The sequence below is a fragment of the Arvicanthis niloticus genome, chromosome 10, assembly GCF_011762505.2.
Source record: "Arvicanthis niloticus isolate mArvNil1 chromosome 10, mArvNil1.pat.X, whole genome shotgun sequence".
In the NCBI taxonomy this organism is placed as follows: domain Eukaryota; kingdom Metazoa; phylum Chordata; class Mammalia; order Rodentia; family Muridae; genus Arvicanthis; species Arvicanthis niloticus.
The window spans coordinates 59,418,027-59,437,214 of record NC_047667.1 but is presented as its reverse complement, the minus strand read 5'-3'; the positions used below and the strand labels follow the sequence as shown (position 1 = coordinate 59,437,214).

General features: G+C 40.4%; 1 protein-coding gene across 1 annotated transcript in view; it reads left to right on the top strand.

The window, feature by feature from the left end:
• Lyplal1 (lysophospholipase like 1) overlaps positions 1 to 18,559 on the top strand; it is a 60,158-nt gene extending 41,599 nt beyond the window's left edge. Inside the window, exon 7 of the mRNA XM_034513274.2 lies at positions 18,019 to 18,559. The gene's annotated coding sequence lies outside the window, so the exon portion shown is untranslated. The remainder of the gene's footprint in view (positions 1 to 18,018) is intronic.
• Positions 18,560 to 19,188: the final 629 nt, after the last annotated feature.

Genomic DNA, 19,188 nt, shown 5'->3' with positions numbered 1-19,188 from the left:
ATTTCTCTGTGGACTATCTGCCACGCTTCGACAAGCCTGACTCACTTCCCTTACATGGTGAACATCAATATGTATAGACAACTCTTCATATGTTCCCAGAAGGACAAGGGTTACATCAAACAATTACTAATGTGAGTGTGTAATTACTTTCTAGCAAGCATGGAACTATCTTATTTTTATTCATTATTCAGTCTTTCCAGAACTAGATACTGTCCTCTATTTACCCAGGCTCTCCATAGCACACACCTTGCAAAGTTGTGGAGCAGTTGGAATCCTGCACTGTTGATCAGGATGTAAACTAATGTAGTCACTGTGAAGCAGCCTGGCAGTTCTGCAGACAACTAAAACTAGACTTGCTTTACTGTCTGCTGGCTCTTCAGGTATGTATCTGACTAAATTAAAAATTGGATCTCTGAGAAATATCTGTATATACATGTTTATAGCTATATCATTCACAATGACCCAAATATTTATCCAGTAGATGAATAGAAAGCAAAATGTGATAATATATATGCATATTATGTATATTATATATGTATATATACATATTTTCAACATTGAACAGGAAGCAAATTCTGACAAGTTACCTAACATGGATAAAAAATGATTATGTTAAGTGAATGAGTCTAATTACAAAGAGATAACCCACTATGGGAAACATCTAAAGTAGTCAAACCCTTAAGAAGGTAGACAGGAGAGAAGACAGGGTGCAGAGGGACAGAAGCACAGACATAAAATAGTGACAAATGAGGGAAGAAGAGGAGGGGAAAAGGAAGAAAAGAGGGGAAGAGAGGAAGGGAGATACCTGTGGGCAAAAGTCTACTTGTCAAAGGACTCCCCCGGTGATCTGTTTCCTCCACTGGGACCTGACTCCTAAAGTCTGCACCACCTCCCAACAGCCCACTAAATTATGAATTCATTTTACTGATATCCTCTTTGGACTGTTCAAAAAGCACTTAAATGGAAGAGAGGTTTGCTTCAGTCCCAGCTTGAGGGGTTATGGCTCATCATGGTCGGGAAGGCATTTGGGGATGTTGAGCTGCTTGCTCATTGTACCGGGAAGCAGAGAAAGGGAGATAGATGTCAGTGTTCTCTTCTCTTTCTCCTTCCCTGTCTCTCAAGTCTCGGTCATCATCCCATAGGTTGGTGCCCCACACATCCAAGGCAGTTCTTCCCACTGCTGTTAAGCTTCTCTAGAAACATCATTGTAGACACATCCAGAGGTGTGCCTCATGTGTGATTCCAAATCACAGCAAGGTGACAATGAAGATTAACCGGAAAACCCATCAGTGGATTGATGAATTGAAGCTCTCATAATATGATCTCTTTCTGAAAAACCTGTCATCTTACTTTGTATTGGGGACCCACCTTCATATTGGGGAACCACCTTCAAAAGACAAGCTCAGGGGTGGGGGTGGATTTTCATATTCAAGCATAACAGATACTGAGTTTTAATTTTCTAGTATGAAAAGTGTACACTACACATGTAATTACAACTACTGAACTATATACCTACATGTTTAAATTGCTTAGTTTTATGCTGTGTGTTATTTTAACACTCTTAAAAAATAAATAGGGGACTACAGTGCTGCCTACTTTCAAGAGTGAAGAAATGGTTCCTGTGGAATGATGATCCCTTCATGAATGTCCTGCCACACACAGGAGAGGAGAAGCTAGGGTAGAAGTTCCCAAAGAGATACTGAGGCAGCAAACAGTACAGTAGAAAGATGGTGACTCTTTGGGTAAACATTTACACTAGTTTAGAACTGAACTATGTCCATATCAAGTCCTTTTAAATCCCCAGATTCTCTCTTATGTGAAGACAATATATTAACTTTTAAGATTAGTTTGAGTGGGGCTGGGGTGATGGCTCAGTCAGTAAATAGGTTGCCTTACAAATACTAGTCTTAACTTCAATCCTCCAGAACATATATTTAAGATGAACTAATCCAACAGCCATGGCTTATGATTGTAATTCAAGCAATTGGGAAGCAGAGATAGGCAGATGCCTGAAGCTCACTGGCCAACAAGCCTAGTCTACTTGTCACCACTGGCTCTATCTAGGCCAATGAGAGACTCCATCTCAAAAGAACAAGGTAGATTTCACCTGAGGAATAAGAGCTGAGATTGTCCTTTGTCCTCCACATGCACATGGTCATTTGTATACACATGTGCCCCCCCCAACCACACAAATATATAAACACACACACACACCAAGGTAAAGCTGAATTAATAAATGTGTTTATTGGGTACCTAATACTCAGCCTAGAAAAAGGAATGTGGTAACAGACCATTTTTAATAATAAAGCCTTTTTTGTAAGGCATAGCATGCAAATTCTGAGTTGTTTTTATAACTGAGAAACATTCATGGAATGGTCCCTGAGGTAAGTTACGACTACAGACAGACAGTGGATAATGTACGTGGAGCCTTTAGGTAGAAGGAAGATTGAGTTTTATCTTTAGTTGTTTAAGGTTACTCATTTCTTTATCCCTGTATTTTATGAATATAAGAATGTAACAAAAATCAGTCACTTAAGATGATTTAAAGACAAGATGTTTTCACACTGTCTTTGGACATGTATCGTAGACAACACATGATCTTTCACTTGCATGCGTCGTAACTCACTTTGACAGTGATGTTCCAAGGAGAAGATTAATTAGATGTTATTGGGCTTGACTGCAAACATATGGTTTTAGATTGCTGACAGGACACTTTGCAGAAGCCAGAGAGTAACCACACCATGAAATCCCACGCTAACCCATGTATTTGCTCATGGCTACATCTGTAAGCAAAAATGTAAACATTTGAAACACCGAGGTGACATTCTTGAAACAGAAAACTCCTTTCACTCGAAGTATAAATGTTCTAAAGTTAATATTGAGCCATCTTTGATTACTACCAGACCCCACTGAATTTGAAGGAAGGCCATGAATCCAGCCTGTTGTTTATGGAACATAATCTAATTACCTATAGATCGATGTGGAAAAATAGTCCAGCATTCAATGCGAAATTGGTGAACTTTTAATACTTCAGAAGATGTATTTTATGTGTAATCTTTTAGTATATGTTAAGAGCAAAATGTTTTGCAGTCATGGAGGAACCAAGATTGCCATTTTTTTTTTCATGTATGCCAGATAGCTCACATTGTGTCCTAAAAGAATGTTGCTCATGTCCTGAGTAGTTTCTGAGATACATTTATTATGTATGTGAATCCCTGAATTTAAGTATAATCTTATACTGGGAAGACTTCTCGTTGCCAATATGGAGATTGAGTACACTTCCCTTGCTTCGGATAGGAATCTTTGCCATTCGACAGTGTTTCTATGTACCTTTCACCTTTGGATAAGGAGCCAAAAGAAACGGTTGCTGTTGTGTAGTTATCTAGTTGGAGAAGGGAACAGAGGCATGGTTCTCACGTCCAGCAATTGTTTAGAGTGCCAGCAATATTACTTTTATTATATTGCGTTTCAATCAACATTCGAAGCTTTTCTATCAAAGAAATTAGTTCTTATGAAAATGGCTAATAACTAAAATTGCTATAGTGGAAAAATAGGAGCATGTAATGAAACTCGACTTCCTGCCAAACAAACACAAGAACAAAAAAGGAAGAAAGAAAATGTGCTTTATATGGTCTACATGGGTCCCATGAGGTTTGGTGGGAGTCATTCACCTATAGGTATCTGGATTTCATTCATTTAGGAGGACCAGATTCATTTAGGCAGGAGACAGTTCTTACTGTCAAGGTCTGTTGGATTGAGAAGACACGGCATCCTGTGGAGTCTGGGAGAGGGGAAGGCGCAGTTTTCAATAGTGATCAGGTTTTGTTTAATGTATTTTACTCTACAGTGTGACTCTAAGCTTCATGGTATATCCCTTAATATAATTTTAGCATTTGTTACTGCCTCAAAGCAAGCAAGGAAGACCCCTTTTAAACAAGTCTAAACGAGACCTCATGTTTCTTTCAGCTAACTTTCTGGAGTTTCACTAAAGCAGCCCCTTCATTTATATAAGCTTGGGGTAGTCTTGTTTTTCCTTTTCCTTTTCCTTTTCCTTTTCCTTTTCCTTTTCCTTTTCCTTTTCCTTTCCTTTTCCTTTTCCTTTCCTTTCTTTTTCATCCTTTGTCTTTTGTGACTGTTTAGATATTTAATTATAAGTTTCAAAAGCAGTGGAAATCCATGTGAATATAAAAGAATATGTGCATTCATTTTGTGATGATAGTACCTAAAATGTATCTCTGGCTCCTTAGGAAATGCTAAAGAAAAGGTAGGGTTGTTAACTCCCACATGCTTGCTCAGTAGTGTGATTCCAGAAAAGGATGGGTTAAAAATAACATAGAAAGTCAAGCCAGTACCAAGGAATACTCATAGTCTTTGGAAATTCTCTGCCATTCACATGACATTCAGAAAACGCCCAGTGAGCTATTTGCTAAGCAAATCATTAGACAAGTAAAACACAAATCACTGCAAGCTTCAACTGTCATTGTTTAAACATTTGTTGTTTTGAAGTTCAACAGAGTTGCCTGTTTCCTCACAAATGACATTATCATTGTTGACCAATCTGAGTCTCTCAGCAAAATCTCTGACTGCGTGGAAGAAAGAAATGGTGCAAAGTTTTCAACAGCTACCAATGATTTCATCACCACATAAAATTGCTGATGTGCTACTGGGGCAGAGGGCATGACCTCAGTGCGGTCGCTCCTACCTCGGTTCTGTTCCTTGGGTTTTGGTGGGCCATTCCTGGTCCTTTCTTAGCCTGATTGTCTCCTGTTTTTGTTTGGTTGGTTTGAATTTCATCTCAGATTTTCATCCTCCCAGAAGCTTTTTCAGGGCACCGAGGCTGAGCTAGGCTTCCAGGCTTTCTTGTAGATTCCTCTTTCAAGGCTCTTAGTTTATCTTCCCTTCTTCATTATTCCCTCACCTATTTGGCTTCCACCTCACAGTGTGCTTTCTCCTGAGGCAAAGCAGCAGCATCTGCTACTTTATCCTCAGTATCTGATCCTTATGAGATGCTTGGTGGGCACTGGTTGAATAAAACTGTAAGTGTAGGACCATGAAGGAATGAGCTCTGCACATCAGTCTGAACCTTGCCATTGTGCACACAATGTTTGGAAAAACAAAACAAAACTCAGCCTTCATCGTCTCAAGTTCAAATGAGAGGGTGGGAAAGATGATTTCCAAAGCACTTAGAATCTCAAGTTTTTACTACATCTCTGTTGATCTCTGAGAGTGGTCCGTCTACCGGAATATCTCTTCCTTTGTCAGACCAATATTTATTGTACTCTGTGTACCATGACTAAGCTGGGTTGGCTTTGATAAGCAAATTAATAGCTAATACCTAAGAGTTATCATCTATTCAAATTCTAAGGAAAGATTTCAAGTTATTTTGCAGATTTAGAATATATTATCTACCTCACAGGGCTGAGACCATTGGAGAAAAAACCAATAGTGAAGGATAAAGTGTGGCCTGTCTGACTCACGCCAGCACAAAAAAATAACAGCACGAACCCCATTGCATTCAGAATCACCCTTACCTTGCTCAGTATGCTAGCGCATGCTCGTGGATAGCCTATAGGATGGATAGGAGGCTCTGGAATGAGGTTGTGAGTTCAAGGCCCTTCTTTGCTAACTGCAAGACCCTACCTAAAAAATAAATAAATAAATAAAAAGCTAAATCAGTGAAAAACCAAACAATTTAATATAAAGTAAGAGTACTAGAGGGTAAGAACTTTGGCTGCTTCTTTCTTTTTGGCCACTGGGCATAGGCGAGGTTCATCTGGGAAGAGGAAACCTCAAATGAGAAAATGCTTTCATCATCGTGCTGGCCTATAGGCGAGTCTGTGGAGTGTTCGGTTGATCAGTGATGGCTGTGGGCGGGCCCAGTTCACTGTGATTGGCAGCTCCTTGGACAGATGGTCCTGATAGGTATAAGTAGCTGCTAACCATGAGCCTAAAGAGCAAGCCAATGAGCTCCATCTCTCCATGGTCTGGGCTTCAGTTTCTGCCTCTAGGCTTTTATGTTCTCCCCTGCCCTGCCTTCCCTCTATGACGGTTGGGCCGTGTAAGCAAAATAAACCCTTTACTCTCTGCGATGCTTATTGACGTGTGGCTTACCGGAGCAACAAAAAGCAGCCAAATTCAAGGGGTAGCATACATCTTAGATGAGTGGGTTGTGGCTATGTGAATTCTCTGCGAAATTCACCAGAGAAGTTTAATTGAAGAAAAGACCATGGTAGATGTACTGTCGTTGTGCAACATACAACCTTGGGAAGATATTCAAAGGGGTCTCAACCATGCACTGGTATGGTTACAACACCACATGTTCCTAAAAGCATATAGCTATTCATAGAGAAGGGATTCGAATATTATAAATTCGATGTGTAGCTGGGCTCAAATCCAGGACATCGGAGCAAAACTCCAGCATAGGCTTTAGTTGTGAGCTACCTGCCATCCCTACAGGTAGTTCCAGCACAAACCATAGCTGCATACAAGTATAGATTCTCTGGTTATGTTTGTTTCTTACACATTTTGCAGGATTAGGGACTGAACACAGGCCTTACATATGCCAGACTATTGCTCTGTTCACTGAGCTATACCACCAACCTGTTGAGCAGATGCTTATTGACTTAAAAAAACTAGCAAATACGTGTACAGTTAGTCTTCTATAAAGAGGTGAAAACACCAAAGGCATGAATATAGTCTCTATGCCCATGAAAAAACCACTGACTGGGGAATATAGAGAGAAGTTTTTTTAGTCAGAGATACGTGTTCGTGATGCATTCTCTGTCTCTGTGTGAGTGTGTGTGTGTGTGTCTGTGTGTTTGTCTGTGTCAGTGTATGTCTGAGAATGTGTGTGTTTTCTAATGGCATACATAATAGTTTAGAGATAATAAATTTTAACCTTATAGTGATATTTAGATATCATATTCCAATTTACAGCTAAACTCAATGTGGCAGAATATCAGCTTCCCAGCAATAAGGATTATAATGAAAGTCTTGGCGGACATTCAAGTATGCTGCCTGGATTTTAACTATCACAGGATTTTAACTCTCTGTATTTAGCCTCAGAACAATGCTGAATTGGAACCTTTCCTGGTAGCAATTTAGTCAGTAATTATAAAGGATTCGTTTGTTCAGTTCCTTAAACCAATGTGATCCACACTGTTCCCTGCGTATCAGAAAGTAACCAATGGATTTGCAGAAAGTTTCTTAAGGGCCAGCAGTATTATGAGGGCAAAGAAAAGATTGTGGTGTTTACCCTGTCAAATGGCAAGCCTGACAATGTCAATGTCAGTGGGCATGGCAGTTCATCTGTTGAAATGTCCACCTTCTATGACTTTATTCCCTTCAAATTCTGTAATTACAAAATTATAGAAATTACAGAAAAAATTTATTTTGACTTATTTTTGTCCTTTCTTTTATATTGATATTGATATTTTAACAGTGTTTTCAAATACCTTAAAATATAAGGGATGTGCTGTATGCAAGCAGATGTAAGAATCCGTACATTTCCCACCTTTATTCATATATAGTAAAATCATGTGATTTTACTATAATAGATAATAAATCCTTTCAGAATCAGGTAAAACCATGAGTCTATTAATTCATGTGACTTGCATTTTAAATGTATCTCCATTTGAGAATTATAAGTCTTTTCAATAATTTATTAAATAGCATGAATAGAACATTATATCCCAGGACATAGAAGAAAACTACATTCTTTCCCTTAGAAACGTGATCAGATGATCAATCCTCAGGTCTATTCCTGATCCTTGAAATGATGTTTCTCCTGCCAATATGACTGTCCTAGAGGTGTCCCTAATGGGAGATTCATTAGTGTGAAGGATCTGGAAGGTTTGACTTATGATACAGAGAAGAATTACACAGAGAGAAGTCACCCAACCTCAGAACACTGTAAGGGGAGTGAGAAGCAGAAGGAACTGTATACCTATTGAATTTGGAACCAGGTTGTGTGAAGCAAGCCCGATTATCCTAACACTGACAAGAGAGTCCATATCAGGTAGAGTTGATGGCAAACAAAAGCCCAAGTGATACAGCACCTGCCTCAAAGTCGAGCATAAGATTTAAAGAAACAAATATGGTTAGAAAGTCCAAGACCTTTACCACTGTGAGTATTAAAATCTAACTACTCTAGACGTAAGAGGATAAAGGAGGGTTTTGACTGAGGTTTGCTCCTTTTCAGCTCCATAAAGACTCTGAAATCATTCAGTAGATTCAACCACTCAATATATGAACCAACTAACAAAACCTGAATTAATTACTGATCATGAGAAATGTGTGCTTCTGAGAGGATATGAGCACAAGACGACCTGACTTGTATATTTTGATTTTGAAGAAATGCAGAGTTCTGGAATGGGTGGGCTGTCAGAAACAGACCTGATCTTTAAATATAAACTGAGTTGTTGCCCAGCTATCTTTCAGGAGTGTGGTCACCAGGGTGAGGATGTTACTGAGTTGGCTAATTCTCGGGGTCCTAAACTTGATGCTTCTTAAATAGAAAAGGGTTAAAATGAGTCCATATTTTCACATCTTACAATGCCAGGGGAAAAAAAAATCCTGTCTTTACTGAATCTCATCCGTCTGTGATGGGGTGCTTACGCATGGCTCTAGGTAGTTCTAAAATAGTCATTACTCAAGTGTTCAAGAGAAGCATTAAAGTGAGGGTGCAAAAGTAAATTAGACCAAAGAACTTCACCTGTAAAAAAAACTTGGGCGTAAGTTATTGGTCAGTTCTAGCCACAAAGAATGATTGAAAGCAGAAATTTAGAAACCCACGAAGCTCTCTGTGTTGGCCAAGACACTGTAAGCATGAGCTTAAGTGAGCCCCAAGCCTCTGTCTTGTCATGTACAAGCTTCCACACTGTCTAATTTCCATCTCCTATGACTCCTGGGAGAAAAATGGACAGGGATGAACTGTAGGGACAGAATAAAGGATAAAGCCACTCCCTCTAAGCTACTGAAGCTAGCTTACACAGAACATGTCTACCCTTCCACAGTGGCAGTAGTCTAGTGCTGCCTTAGCAGATGCCACCATCTCTAAGGAACAGCCATAGCCCGTGTCTTTCTTTTTTTGAGTGAGAGGTTTTTTGGGTTCTTGTTTGTCTGCTTTTGTTTTGTTTTGTTTTGTTTTACAAGACAGGGTTTTTCTGTGTAATCCTAGCTGTTCTAAAGCTTGTTCCATAGACGAGGCTGGCCACAATATCAGAGACCCACCTCAGCCTCCCAAGTGCTGGGATTACAAGGCGTGCATTACTACTGCCTGGCTAAATGAGAGGTTTTAGTGGGCTGACCCTATGCCTTTCATTAATGTAGAGTAGTTGGTAAAAATAGAGTGTGCCGACACTGTGCCTACAGTGCACCTACAGTGTGTCTACACAATTGACTCCAGTGACTTATTGGAATAATTACTAGAGTAACTGTAACTTGGAGTCCGGGTTCCTCACATCCCATGTGCCTGGGTCTCTTGCCCATGGTTCTTTGAGGAATTAGTAAAATTAGTCATCTTTGTAACATGATAATAGAAGTTTATCACTCAGAATATGCCTTTGAGGGAACCAAAAGAACCTTCTGCTTTTCTCTTTTCATGGCAATGGTTGGTTGAATAAGAATGGCCCCCATAGGCTCATATATTTGAATTCTTGATTCCTCAGTTGGTGGAAGTGTTTGGAAAGGAGTAGGAGTTATGGCCCTGTTTGAAGAGTGCCACTGGGAACAAATTTTGAGGTTTCAAAACTCATACCATTCCCAGTGCCCCACCCCTTTTCTCTCTGCCTAGTGTTTGTGTATCAAGATGTAACCTCTCAGCTGCTACTCCAGACGCATGTCTGTCTGCCTGCTGCCATGCTGAAGACTATGATGGCCATGGGCTAACCCTCGGAAACTGTAAGCCCCAGATGAACTCTCTTTTCAGTAAGTTGCCTGGGTCTTATCACAGCAATAAAAAAAATAACAAAGACAATGGTTTTGCTCTACCACATTACTTATGCCACACTGTGCTTCCTGGCCACAGTTTTAAAGTGACAAGGAAAATTAGTGTGGGCTAAAAGCTCTAAAACTGTGAAACAATATGAGGCATTTCTCAGTAGAAGCACATTATCTCAGGCGGTGCCAAAGGTGACAGAAAGCTAATGCTAAAATATACATCAGAAGAAAATGATACATAGCCAAGAAAAGGGATGCGAAACTGTGATAAATCAATCCACTGAGAGTATATAATAAATACTGGTAATAAATGCCAGTACATAATAAATACTGCTATGACACTTTGACATATGTTTAGAGTATCTCTGGAGATAGTCATATACTATTTGGGGATGAAAATTACCAGAGCAATTGAGAAGGAAGCTGGCTAAAATGTTTCATGTTTTATTTACAGTTCAGTTTTTCCTTAGTCAATCTGTAAAGTATGTATAGGGGATGAGCCCATAACAGCAGCCAGTTGTGATTGAAGGTTGGTGTGTATGTGTATGTGTGTGTATGTGTTTGTGTGTGTTTGTGTGTGTGTGTGTGTGTGTGTGTGTGTGTGTGTGTGTGTGTGTGTGTGTGGTCTTGTGTCAAGCCAGATATCTGCAAGCTTGGACCCTTATTTCAATCCTGCTCATGACTCTAGTCAGATGGGAGAGAGTTGGTGAGACAGAGAGACAGCGTCTTGGATCCATGCACATCTTTGCCTCTCAAACACGTGGTATCAAGATGGCTCCATATGAATCCATTTTATAAATTCTCATCACAGATCCCAGTTTCTGGGACCAAATACTGCCTCTACATGTAGATGAAGGATAGATTTTTATTTACAAACAACAACAAAACCTTTCGATGGCCATGTTTGCCTTGGGGAATTGATGTAAAAATAAAAACACAAGTACATTTTGCAAGCCCAGAGGCAAAGAGGAAAACAAACAGTCTCTGGGAAGCTGTACAGATGAGAAAATGAAGCAAAGAAGAGCAGTGTTTCCTGATATGTGTGCTGCTCACACATATAATATGTGACAATGGAGTAGGAGCCAGAAGCATGAGAGGAGAGTCAACTAAGACTGGGCTTTCTACAATAAAGGAATTCACATGGGTTGCTGTGGTTGTGAGGAGATGGGATCTGAACTATTGTCATGGAACAAACTACATATTGAGACATGGCCATTTTCTTTTGTTTTTATTTTATAATGACAAGGGGGTATATCTGTTTTATTTTATAACGACAAGGGGGTATATTTGTTTTCTTAAACAAATAGGAAATCACAACTGCGGTTCAAATAACCAAACCTGAAGAAAGTAGACATAATTGTGAACGAATAGCCCAGAGCCCTTCACAGGAGTCACACTCCAGAAACTGTTGTTATGGAGACGATTGTTATGACTAAGAGAGTTGATAGCACAGATGGAAGCCAGTTCTTGAAGATGGAGCATTTTTATCAAGGGACTTCCACATTAACTTAGTTGAGAAAGGGAGGGATGCAGTTACGTCTTATGCTTTGAAGGAACTTGCCCAGAAAGACACAGAGAATGTCCAGGTAAGTTAAACATAGGGAAGGAGACCCAAGTAGAGATAGAACACTAGAGTTAATCTGATGGAGGATCATGTCCTGGGGAGATGGAGGACCATGTCCTGGGGAGATGGAGGACCATGTCCAGGGGAGATGGAGGACCATGTCCTGGGGAGATGGAGGACCATGTCCTGGGGAGATGAAGGACCATGTCCTGGGGAGATGAAGGACCATGTCCTGGGGAGATAAAGGACCATGTCCAGGGGAGATGGAGGACCATGTCCTGGGGAGATGGAGGACCATGTCCTGGGGAGATGGAGGACCATGTCCTGGGGAGATGGAGGACCATGTCCTGGGGAGATGGAGGACCATGTCCTGGGGAGATGGAGGACCATGTCCTGGGGAGATGGAGGACCATGTCCTGGGAAGGACCACCAATTCGTACCATTGAGATAACAAGCTGTTGGAGACCTGGACATTCCCCACGTGGTGAAGGAATTCTAGACCTTTGGACCTTCTGCACCTCTGCTGTGGGTTTAATCACTACAGGAGGCTCAGGTTTCAGATAGCAGCAGTAGCTAGCTTTATTCTTTTTAATTGGATATTTTATTTATTTACATTTTAGATGCCATCCCCTTTCCCCTTTTTCCCTTCCTAGAAACCCCCTATCCTATCCCCCCCTTCCTTCTTTTTGCTTTTATACCATTTTAATTACATGCATGTATTAAGGTCAGTTCTAGGTTGATGAACTAGTAATACAAGAGATGCAAATAGTCAAGGAACAAGCAAAGCAATAAACAAAAGTTCCTTGAACAGTCCGGTGATCACTGTTTCTAAGGGTTTATCATGATGACCAAAATATCTGAGCCTACTTCCCTGTCCTAGCCCAAAGTCATTTTCATGTCTGAGGCCTACTTACTTGTTCTAGCCTAAGATTTAGATTCCTGCCTGAAATAACCTCTTTGTTCCAGCCTAATGTCAGATTCCTGCCTGAAACACACTCCCTTGTCCTTGACCAATTTCATATTCCTGCCAAGCAGCCCATTTCCTTGTCCTTGGTCCATGTCAGATTCTTGCCAAGCAGCCCCAAAGGCTCTCCACCTCTTCCCCCTTTTTATTTTATAAATTGCCTTCTCAGCAGGGATGCATCCAGCTGATGTGTACTTGGGAAATAGGGGATGTATCCCTAAGAGCCTGCATTCCATCCCCACATCTCTTCACCTATGATGGTCTTTTCTCATCTGCCCTCTCTACACTTCTCCTTTATTCCCTGTATTCTCCTTCTGTCCTGCTCTCTCCCTCTGTTTTTCTCTTTTCCTCTGTCCTTTCTTCCTTCCCTCCTACCTTGACTTTTGGGTGAGTTAGCTCTTTAGAAAGAGTTCAACTTTTCTATGTTGAAAAGGCTTCAGAATTACAGACTAAAGAGGAGAAATCAAGCTGCTGCTTTGAGAACATTTAAATGTTCCGACAAAGTTTGCAGAATGCATTTTATTTTATGTCTGCCATCGCTACAGAATGCTATCCGTTCTCCAGGGTACTTGTTAAAGAAACCCATCTCTGCCAGGCTTCAGAGTGAGGTCCAAATTGGAGTTTAATTTTCACGTTACAATGCTACTGAACTTAACATTTAGTGACATTTAAGTTATAAGAAAGCAAGGGAACATTTAATATGTCCTGAAGGAATGATGCTGACAGTGACCTTGTACTCAAAGTTGAAGCACCTCTGTCCATGTAAGTGGAAGTTCTGTGTTGTGTCTTGCTGTGTTGTGTCTTGCTGTGTTGTGTCTTGCTGTGTTGTGCATTATCTCTGGTAAGCTATGTTGAACTAACCATGATATACTTAATTTACAATTGGGAATAGAAGAGAGAATTTTAATCCTGGGATAAAAGTAAGCCTGTAATTAATTTGATTTGTATAACGTTTGACTTGTTTCCACTCCTTCTACAAAATCTAAACTATACCACAGACAAAGGGAAAGAGAACATGGGATCATGGCCTCTGCATGTTGGAGTGGGAGACCTCTGGGGAAGCTTGCTAAATCTCTATTCATATTATAGATAATGACTCACATTAAAATTATAGAAAACGTTACCATGAAATATCCCTAGCATTTGTCTCTCAGTCTTTTACAGAACTTCTATTAACAGAGCAACTCTGGGGCCTGGCTATCCCTTCCTCCTCTATGAAAGAGAGTGGAGTATCTGACTGGAAGGGAATCCTTGCTTTACATTTCCTAGATGATTAAAACTCACCCAGTCAAAGGAGCAGGCTTCAAACAATGGGAAGATAAACTGGAATCTTGGGTTCTGGATCAGCCAGTGGGCAGGCTGGCCCAAAGTCTCCACTTGGAATGGTGCACAGCCCTTTCATTGACATAGCTAAAGGTATTGTTCTTCTCTCTCTCTCTCTCTCTCTCTCTCTCTCTCAGTCTCTCTCTCTCTCTCAGTTTGATTATGCCACTGAATCTGCATATGCAAGAAGGAGGGGTATCAGCTGTCAATTTTCTTCTATGCATCAGCATTATTACCCCAACAAGCAAGACTGACCACAGAACGTTCCTGTTTTTTTTTTTTTTTTTTTTTTTTTTTGACAAAGGCCTCATTCAAAGGAGGGTCAATCATAATTACCATTTCCATGGTTAATGAACATTCCAAGGACCAGACAGAACCCAGACTGATTACCAATGAATGAACCATGTTCCTGGGATTGGTTTTCTCTTTTGAAAGTGAAGAAAGGTCAGGTCGGGGGAAGTGGGTCTTCAGAAAAAGTGTTTGTGAGCCAGCATGAAGAGCAGAGTCTGGTCATCAAAACCCACTTAATCCAGATGCAGAACATACCACACAAACACCCATCTATACACCTTAGCCATACAAGCACAAAGATGAAATGGTGATAATAACATATATTCAGCAGAATGACTTTGAGTATTAAATTAGATGCATGCAGAGGTCCCTGATACTGCCTCATAGAACAGGTGCATAGCCATCAATCATTCTTGTTGATAACTGTGTGACATGTTAAGCCAGCACACATTTTCATGGTGTCTTGCAGTCTCTAGTACATTAGACACCATCAATAAACATCCAGCCCTTCTAGCTCCACCTGTGCTAAAGAATGAAGGAGAAAAAGACTCAAGATGAAGGAGGGCTTTCTTGTAAAAGTAAAAATGTGTGGTGCAAAAACTTGTGAAGGAACATCTGTCAAGTGAAATCCATATTTCCCCAAGAAAGTTCAAGCTTTTGCTCATAAATAAATATAAAATTTATGGTGCAGGTTTAAGATCATGCTGGGTGGCCCTCTGTGCCTCCTGTCTAGGCACTGAATATTTCTTAAGTCCAAAAGAAACAGGTCTCCCCATCAGGGTCCAGCTAAAAAACGTAGTCAAGAGTTACTGGACCAAGAACTGAGTGGAGCTGTTAGCAAGACCGAAGTCCTGCTTCTCCCAGTCTCATGATGTCTGTGGTTTACACTGTGACTGGTAACCAGCAATGCTCGATCTAGCCATCTGGGTTCAAATATATGCAAAATTATAAACACTGGCAGGGCCCCCGCTCAGGGGAGACACTGTGTTTATTCAAGAGCATGGCGTGATAGCCATCAGCAGCTGGCATATGAACTCTTTCTTAAGGCAAAAAATGAAATGACCCGTGTTAGGAGCCTTTTATTAAAGCCTCATGCCCTTGGCACTGGTTTGATTTTTTTTTTTTTAAGAAGAAACCAAAAAGAAACATAATTGGTGAGAGAAGATGGAAAGGAAAGGGAGAGTTAAAAAAATCATGAAAACATGAAATCAGCTTTAGATATTTCTTTTTAGCCTTGAAAGAGTTACATAACCATGGCCGATGATAGGCGTCTATAAAGAAAACACTATACCTTTCTTAATACGCATCTAAGGTTTCATTGTTAAAGACTCAAAGTTTCCAAATCAGAGAAAGTATTACTTCATGGTTCCCAAGTTTCCAATCACTTAACATATGAAACAGTGAAGTTTAGAGTCAAGTGCTGGGACTGAAAGCTGTTTGATGTCGGTGACTGCCGCACAAATGCAGCGAGCATTGAAACTGGGCTGTCTTTAAAAAGACATCACCCTGTAATAAAACTGTGTGTTCTGGTGCTCTTAGTGAGGAACTTGCTTTATGGACTTATGAGCGAGGGTCTGTTTGCCACACCAGGCTACTTGGGATGAGTGGCAGGTTGCAAAGACAGAATAAACACACAGCTTCAGGCCCCAATGCCAACTGAAGCACGCTAATTTTCTTTACCCTCAAAACTTATATTCCCAAGAAAGAAGATATCAACTTCTGAAGGATGCAAAGGGTCAAGGGCATTGAGGTATTTACTATCAAAGTAGCTAAAAGTGTCCCTAGGACACTAAGCAGGTCTTCAGATTACAGGGCACTTACTTCAGCCATTAGGAGGGTGGTTGGGCTGCCCAGGGAAGGGAGTCAATGGGAATGTTCTGTTATCCCATTTGCTTAGGGCACAAGGCTGAGGTAAAAGTGACCAGCTACCTCCACACTGAAGGACAGTACACAAACTGTCCTTTGTGGCTACTATGGACTCTTCCAGCACAAAGGATAAATTAAATCATGCTAGAAACAATCATGCCAGCCTGTCTGGACACACAACACACAGAAATATACAACACCACAGATAAGGTGTGTACATATAACTTCTATGAAAGAGAGACAGCTCAGTGGTTAAAAGCACATGATAATCTTGCAGAGGACCCCAGGCCAGTTCTCAGCACCCATAGTGGCGGCCTACAACTAACTCAAGGAGGATCTAATGTGTTTCTGCTCACACACACACATAGAGAGAGAGAGAGAGAGAGAGAGAGAGAGAGAGAGACAGGCAGACACACATATAAACACATACATACACAAGTACATATACACATATACACACTTGTACACACAGACACATGCATGTACATGTACATACACAACATACACACTCATAAAAACACATACATCTACTTACAACACATACACACGTACATATACATGATAGACACACACAACACACCTAATTAAAAAATAATTTAAGAGCCGGGCGGTGGTGGTGCACGCCTTTAATCCCAGCACTTGGGAGGCAGAGGCAGGTGGATTTCTGAGTTCGAGGCCAGCCTGGTCTACAGAGTGAGTTCCAGGACAGCCAGGGCTATACAGAGAAACCCTGCCTCGCAAAACCAATAATAATAATAATAATAATAATAATAATAATAATAATAATAATAATAATTTAAGAAAAGTAGCCCAGAGTCTTTCACACTTGACTCATACTATCCTATTTTTTTAAATCAATAATCTGTTGAGAGCCTCTTTCTCCCCTCTCCCGCCCTCCCTCCATGCATACAGGGATTCATTTCATTGGTTACATATTTCATTGTGTGATTATCTCACAGCGACGCCATCACCCAGTTGAACAACGCTATGGTTCCACTTACTTTCATCCAGTCTTCTCTATCCCATTCCCCGCTCCATCCTAGGAAGGGGACATCTTCCTGACTTTACTCTTCTTCCTTAAAGTAAACCAACTGAGGCTGAAGGGACAGCTCAAGAGACAACAGTTCTTGCTGCTTTCCAGAGGACCTGAAACTGTCTTCTCCCATGCTCTCTCTTACACTCCATGGTATCCTTTAAGGAAAGTGAACTTATATTTTAATACAAATTTACTGTTTTTTTCTTTCTGTATAACACCCACTAGGTTTCAGGAATATTTTTCTTTCTCAGAAGACATCACCTCTTAAAATGTTTGACAGTACACTGACTAATCAATGAATTATTAATAGACATTAAATCTTTTCAACTAAAAAAAAAGGATATTCCTTCATGTTTACTTCTCCAACTTAGCTGTATACTTTTATATTTAGATCTACAGTCTACCTGAGATTGATTTTGTGTGGAAATTTTACAATAATCAAGAGTAGTTCATAGCTGGGCAGTGGTGGTACATGCCTTTAATCCCAGCACTTGGGAGACAAAGGAGGATTTTTGAGTTCGAGGCCAGCCTGGTCTACAGAGTGAGTTCCAGGACAGCCAGGGTTATACAGAGAAACCTTGTCTCGAAAAAAAAAAAAAAAAAAAGAGTAGTTCATATGTTTAAGCAGTTCATCCCCCACTGGCAGCCATGCTGTCTGGGGGAGGTGGAGCCTTGTGAACCTGAGAGCAATTTATGCAGAAGTAGGACTGCTGGGCGGGGCTTGGGGATTATAGCTGGCTCTCTTTTGACCCAGAGCCCTCTTCTTCACTCACTATGGTATCACAAACTGAACCTCCAGGAGCTGTTGCTGCAGACAGCTTCAGCCACTGTGCCCTCCCTTCCCTGAGGGAATGAGTCACCCAGTTCTTAAATTATTGTGCTTGCTCCACCGCAGCAGCGTACTTACAAGATTCTCTTCAGAATTCTAACAGTTTGACCATAAACCATTGCGGTTTCCTATACCTGGAGCCAAAATTACTATATAATTTTCTTCTCCAAGCTTTATGTCTTCTATGTCTTTTTCTCATCATATAGCTCGAAATGGGACTCCGAGAGCAACGCTGAAGAGCAGTGAGAAGAGTGAACAGCCCCCTCTCTACCCCAAACGTCAAAGGGTTCTTTTGATAAATCACCTCAAACACGGTGATGTTTGTAGATCCCTTTTCTAGACTAAGGGAGCTTCCTGCATGCCTGGAATCTAAGTGGGCTTATCGTTAGGGAATGTCGAATCAATTATCTAACAGAATACACTTCTGTAAAGATACTGCCATTCAAACATGCATAGGACCTGATTCTGCTCCTCTTCCCTTTGAGTGTAATAGCATTTTAGAAAACATAACCGGCTCCATCCTGATATTCATCATGACCGCATTTCCTTTCCTGACTTTTATGGACAAAATTAAAATCTGTTTTCATAAGATAAACATGCTCGTCGTTCTCCTTAATTAACACATCCCTGTGGCTGTTTTCTCTCAAAGCTCCCCTGTCATCGAGTTGAATCTGTTCTAGAGGTGTTTTCTAATATTGTTTTAAATGTTGAGGAGGAACTGTGAATAGAAACATCTGTGCTTGGAGATTCTTCCTCAGAATATTTAGTGACAGGCCAAAGCCATGAAGGTAACTCTTTTGAGTTTCTGTATATTTTTGAGTTAGTCTTAGAATGGTGTATTTTTCCCAACTATGTGCATTTGTCTAAAAGTTCAAATTTATTTACATATGATTGTTTATAGTTGTCTCGAGTTTAAATGTTTGCATAAAATGTAAGAGCAAACACCTTTCCCAGAAATGTATTTTGAGTCTTTTTGTTTTGTTCTTGTTACCGTTGTTGTTTGAGTCTTGTGTTTGTTTGGACTTTTGGGTTTTGGTTTGTTTTTGTTACTATTGTTGTTTTGTTTGTTTGTGTTTTGGAGTGTGTGTGCATGTGTGTGTGTGTGTGTGTGTGTGTGTGTGTGTGTGTGTGTGTGTTATAGTCTGAGATAGACTCTTTGAAGCCTGGGCTAACTTGGGACTTTGTGTTGAGCCCAGGCTGTCTTAAGCACCAGATTTTCCTGTTTCACTGACCTGTATGCTGTCATTGCAAGTGTGCACTGCCATGCTTGACAAGTAGTTATATGCTAATGACCACTTAATTCTAGGTATTTCAAATTCATATCATGATCATTTTTGATCCATGAATTATTGTTCAGTTTCAAACATTTGTGGCTT